General features: G+C 37.0%; 1 pseudogene; it reads right to left on the reverse strand.

Moving 5' to 3' along the window:
- Positions 1-1,924: 1,924 nt before the first annotated feature.
- LOC102497680 (nucleolin-like) lies at positions 1,925-4,040 on the reverse strand (annotated as a pseudogene).
- Between the last annotated feature and the right edge of the window lie 2,446 nt (positions 4,041-6,486).

The raw sequence follows: 6,486 nt of genomic DNA on the forward strand, positions 1-6,486 counted from the left end.
GGGCAACCTGCACCCCTTTGGTATCCACAACTTACATAGATTCTGGCTGGATGGGAAAGGTGTAACAGAAGGAGACTCTGCTGAGGGCACTTGTCTCTCTCTGCCTCTTTCTCAGGCATGAAGAAACAAACTTTCTTTAAAATACAGAGAAACATAAAAACACTTATTTCATAGGATATTGGGAATAACACAAATGTGATAGAATTTAACAGGCTTTTTGCAAATTTCTCTTAAAGTAAAATGAAAAGAACAATGGAAATATCACAAAAATAAATAGGAAGAAAAATTTACTGAAAATCTTATATTTTTCAATTGAATCTATCAAGATTTAATTAAACTCACAGTATAGACACAGAAGCACACAAAGTATGTCTAAGACTCACTTTTCTCAAGAGTATATTCTGTAAAATAAAAATGAGCCTAAAAGGAATTAATTTACTCAACTGAAAAAGTCATTTTGTAGTATTATTTGTGGAAATTAACTTGTTTTTCTTGGTAAGTACTTTTAAACTATTCTTGATATTTTTACATTATTTTATATTATTTAGTCTTGTTAAGAGGTTTCTTAACTCTACTAAATTATAGGTACAGAGCTAAACCTGTATAGTAACTACTGTCAAAGTGGTACTATGTACAATAATGTTGCCACACACTGATTCAAAGTACCTGAAGTCATTGGTACTAGAGAAATACAAAATTGGGTTCCTGGGTGCTCCCTTTCACAACTCTTTGTTCACCAAGTACACAGAACTTCTTTGAGTTCTATTGTAATATATGCTTGAGTATAAGGTATCTAAAACATTGAAAGGAAGGAAAGTGAGGCATTACATGGCATTAAAATAACTGTGTGTTCAACTAAATGATCTGAGATTTTCTTAGAGATAATTTTAAAAATAAGATGCCCCAAGTATGCAAAATTATATTGCGTAAAATATTGAAGTAATTCAGTAGAGTGAATTTACTGCTCTGGAGTAAATTAGAAAAATAAAAATATTAATTCTTTAGATTGCTTTAAAAATGTTACATTTGCATTGTATTCTGTGGTTCATATTGACCCATATTTCTGAGAATTGGAATAGTACGGTCCCCAGGAACATCTCAGCTATCAGAGGCAGTGCTTTCAAAAAAATAGAACCTTTTCTGCAAATGGGAATTATATATGAAATGAAAAAACAAGAGAGAAATCAGAAAAGGTGTTCTTATGCGATGACCACAAATCACTTAGATTTGGTTGGGATATTTTCTTTTCTTTCTTTTTTTTTTTTTAGCATATTTACAAACCAACATACATCCAAGCAGCAAGATGTCAAAATTAATGAATCAGAAGATAGTAGAAACATTAATCTCTCTACAATTCTATCTGAGCAGTGGTCTTATAAATCCTAAAATGTATGTTAATGAGACGTATCCTCAAATAATTTTGCCTTGGAAAATATATGATTGAGAAATATTCAAAGTAAAATAACCTTTTAACTTTGAACTATAATTATTTTTTATAAAAAATGATATGCACACATACTGAAGTTCTTGTTTTTATTATTCTTCACTTAAAAAAATTAAATTTTGGAAGCTTAAAATCACTGAAGTTTTTTTTTTTTTTTGGACTTTTTAAAATTTGTCCTAAAGTCATTGAAGCAAAAATCATGATTGAACATTCTGCTTTCCTTTACAATTGCCAAACACACTCACACACACACACAAAACTATTTGTAGGAAAAAAATGGTTTTGTACATGGGATGAAATAATATAAATTCAAAACTTACAGATAAGGGTTAGCTCTATCGCTCATCTCTAAAAAGTTTATATGAATATCCAGTCAAAACCAACAAGAGTATCTCCCTTGAAACGTTATTTCAATGGCTTTCCAAGTAGACCATAGGACTGCACAATGTCTTGGAATGTCCTCAGAAGGCTGTCAGTGAGCAGGTAACAGAGTAAAAACCCCAGAGTCCTTTCTTTCAAGTGGAAAAGGGAAGACAGAGAGACAGAGAAACTATTCAAACTTCGTCTTCTTTCCTTGTGGCTTGCGGTCTCCTCCTCCTCCTCCTCTGCCTCCTTGGAAGCAACCTCACCCTCCAAAGCCTCCTCCGCCTCTGCCATCTATTCCACCTCGCCCTCCAAAGCCTCCTCTGCCTCCACCTCAACCTCCGAAGCCACCTTCACCCTTAGGCTTGGCCCAATCCAAGGTAACTCTTTCCATCAATTTCACCATCTTCCATGGCATCCTTGGCAGGTTTGCCATCTTCCTCACTGTTGAAGTCTACAAAACCAAACCCTTTGGAGGATCCTGTTTGCCGGTCAGTGACTATCCTTGCACGAACAGAGCCATCAAAAGACTCCTTTAATGTCTCTTCGGTGGTATCCTCAGACAGACCTTTGACAAACAGTTTTGGAGGACTGACTTCTTGCATTAGGAGATCCCCTGGGTCCTTGCAGCTGCAGCCTGATTGCTCTGCCTTCAATTCCCCTTTTAAAGCTTCTTCAGCATCTTCAAATGAAGCAAATTCTATAAACGCATGCCCTTTAGATTTGCCATTTTGGCTCTGAGGCACTTGGATAAAAGTTGCTTTCTCAAATACAGGCATTTCTTCAGTTGCATTGTAGGAGAGGTTGCTCAGAGCCAGAGTTTTGATTCCCCACTCCAAGTGCTGTTCTTTCCACCTCTATAGTCTTGATTTTGACCTTTCTCTCCAGTGTAGTGTAGAGAAATAGACCGCCCATCAATCTCTGTTCCCTGCTTTCCTTCCAAGGTTTTCTCTGCATCAGCTTCTGTCTTAAATTCAATGTAGGCAATCCCTTTACTTTGTCCATATTTTCTGATTATTCTGATTTCCATAGTATCTTCAAGTACTTCTTTTAATTCATCTTGAGTGACTTTGTAGGGGAGATTTTTGGCCAAAAGTGTTCTTGCATCTCGATCTTTCTTATTGTCTTTTCCTTTTGGTTTCTCCAGTTTAATTTCATTGTTAAAGACTTTTAAACCCGTGAGTTCCAAAGCTTTTTCTAGATCTTCAGCAGATTCAAACTCAACATATCCAAACTCCCTAGATGTCACAATTCTGACATCCATGACAGCAAGATCATTTTTAGCAAAACATCACTAATACCAGATTTTAATTCAGGAATAGATTTGTTACTGTTCAGGTTTCAACAAACAGATGGAAGGATGTAGCTGGTTCTGTGGCTTCCATCTTCTGTTTCTTGGCCTCAGGAGCTGCTTTCTGTTTGGTCACTTCTTTTGTTTTCCAGGAACTTCTTTGACAGGCTCTTCTTCCTCCTCATCTTCCTCATCCTCATCGTCATCATCATCATCCTCATCCTCCTCATCCTCTTCATCTTCATCTTCAGCCACAGTCTTGGCTTTGACAGGTGCAGCTTTTGCAGGAGCTTTCTTTCCTTTGGCTGGTGTGGTCTCCATAGCTTCTTCAGATTCATCTTCCTCATCCTTATCTTCCTCCTCATCCTCATCTTCTTTCTCCTCATCATCCTCATCCTCCAAGGCTGGGGCGGCAGCTGCTGCTTTCATCACTGTTGGCTCAAATTCATCCTCATCTTCATCCTCGTCCTCATCATCTTCCTCACTGTCATCTTCTTCCTCCTCATCACTGTCTTCCTTCTTGGCATTCTTGCCATTCTTTTGCCCCCTTGGCTAGAGTGGCAGCTCCTTTCTTACGAGGAGTTGCTACCAACGCTTTGCCCAGTGTGGCTCCCTTCTTGCCAGGTGTTGTGACTGCTTTGGCTAGTGGAACAGTCTTCTTGGATGGCATGCCAGCTGCCTTTTTGCCTGGGGTGACTGCTGCTTTCTTGGCAGGTGTAGTGTCTGTAGCCTTTTTTGTTGGAGAAACTACCACCTTCTTTGCTGGAGTTGTGGCAGCCTTCTTACCTTTTATCTGAAGGATGATAACCTCTTCTCCACTGCTATCATCGTCTTCATCTTCTGACATTTCCTCATCTTCACTGTCTTCTTCTACCTTCTTTGGAGGAGGAGCCATTTTGGGGGATCACCTTGATTTTTACCAGCCTTAGTGAGCTTCACCATGATGGCAGCTTACGATGGCAGAGTGTGTGGCAGGCAGGTGGTGCAGATGAGTCTTGAGGAACACCAGTGACATTGATGATGGCCTCGAGCACTGAAGATCCCAGAGCACGTATGCTTGGCGACCAGCTACAGCTTGAGACTCACTGAAGTTTTTTTGAGATATTAAGTCCTCATAAAAATGTTTTAGTATTTTGACGATGTCTCTCACCACCTTTCTGTTTCACTCTCTCTGTCTCTCTTTTATAAATGAAAGAAAGAAAGTCTCAAACTATATATGGAAAATTACAGATATCAGTCTCTGTGAAGGAGATTAGGAATAATGGAATTCTTAAAAAAATTACCAGTAGTTTTTCCAGAGCTCCCAGAAACTAAAGTGCAAAAATCAATGTAAATATCATTGATGTTTATAAACAAAGAAAATTAAAAATTCTCCCATTACAAACAATATTTCAGAGAATCATAAATACTAAAATATTTTTAATGGAAAACCATGCAAAACAGCTGTGTATGTTTCGATGTTTGGATAGTATCGCAGGGGCAGCAGAAACATGAGCCCCAATATCACATTAGACCAAACAATGACATCAGACTTTCAACTTTCATCAAAAGGACCAAACCTGGAGAAATGGAGTTCAGTGACATAGAGTCTTCTGTGAATTCTTAAGGTTTAGGAAAGTATCAAACTTTAACTAAGCGTCCTTCATGTTTGAATATGCGATCGATACCCAAGATTAACGTTTTACAGAAAATTACACCAACTATATGTTATATTCCTATCACCCTTGAATCATCCACCTTACTTATGACCTAGTGAACTCTGGAAAGTCTGGAAGTCAGATGACAATGCACAGAGATGGTGGAATGGTGAGGAAAAAAAAAAAGGGATAAATAAAAGAGGGATTGGATAAAAGCAGAAATAGAGAAATTGATAGAAGTTATAATGGTGGTTTTCAAAACCAAATATTGGAGGCCTGAATGTTAGAAACTCAGAAAAATGGACAGCCAAAGAGGGAACAAGATTGCAGGGTTCTGTGGCCCCACCAAGGATGCAGAGCAGCAGTGCAACACTCTCAACACGACATGCCATATGAGTGGCAAGGTTTGATTTCCTGGGCATCCTACACATGTCTAGAATCCACACCTGACTTTGATTCTGGCTGGACAGGAAAGGCATCATAGAATGAGACTCTGTTGAGGGCATTTGTCTCTCTCTGTATCTCAGGGAAGAATTAATAATCTTTCTTTAAAATACACGGAAACAAAAAACTTGAAGAAAACACTTATTTCTTAGGATATTGGGAATAACATAAATGTGATAGAATTGATCAGGATTTTTTACAGATTTGTCTAAAAGTAAAATGTAAAGATCAATGTAAATAGCCCAAGAAATAAATTGCAAGAAAAATTTACTGAAAAATCTTATATTTTCAATGAAATCTTTCAAGATTTAGATAAATTCACAATGCGTAGACAGAAACACACAAAATGTGTCTTAGAATTCACTTTTGTCAGGAATATAGTCTATAGAATAAAAATGAGACCAAAAGGAATCAATATACTAAACTGAAAAATCATTCTGTATTTTTATTTATGGAAATTAACTTGTTTTTCTTGTTAAGTACTTTAAACTGTTCTTGATATTTTTAGGCTATTTTATATTCCATAGTCTTGATTAGAGGTTTCTTAACTCTACTAAATTATATGAACAGTGCTAAACCATATACAGTAACTACTGTCATGGTGTAACTTTGTAGAATAATGTTGCCACACATGTTGATTCAAAGTATGTGAAGCATTGGTTCTAGAGAAATATAAAATTGGGTTAATGGGTGTTCCCTTTCCCAACTCTTTGTTCACCAAGTACACAATATATATCGAGGGGATCAGAGTAGGAATAAAAAAAGAAGTGGTACAGGAAAAATAAAAATGTAAGTGATAACATTTCCAAAGTAATTTTTTTTTTATAAAGGCTTTTTACATAGGGCACATGAGCTCACTGGAGAGAGACAGAGAAGACAGAAGGAAAGTAAGAAATCACCTGGTGAGGTGGGGGGGATGGCCATGCCACAGTATTCTTCTCCTTTCTCTTCCTGGGGTTTTTGGGCATATACTCATGTGCTTGGCATGATTTTCAAGCCACTGGACCCAAGACTAGAACCACGGTCAACCATGTGGGAATCCAGCACCTTAACTACTATACCACCTGCTGGCCCCCCAATTTAATTTTTTAAAAAGATTTTTCAGAGTCAATCATGTGTTTAAATTATTTTATCATGGAACTTACATGGAATTTTTTTTATATTTAATTTTGAGATTAAAAACATCTTTTAGGTTATTTTAAACTATCCTTTGGTAAAGTTGTTTTACTGTCTTAATACTGACTTACCTTGAATTATTCTGCAGACTCATGTGTCTGTAATGTAAGTATTAATCACCTCTATTAATA

The sequence above is a fragment of the Tupaia chinensis genome, unplaced genomic scaffold, assembly GCF_000334495.1.
Source record: "Tupaia chinensis unplaced genomic scaffold, TupChi_1.0 Scaffold144384_1, whole genome shotgun sequence".
NCBI classification, from domain to species: domain Eukaryota; kingdom Metazoa; phylum Chordata; class Mammalia; order Scandentia; family Tupaiidae; genus Tupaia; species Tupaia belangeri.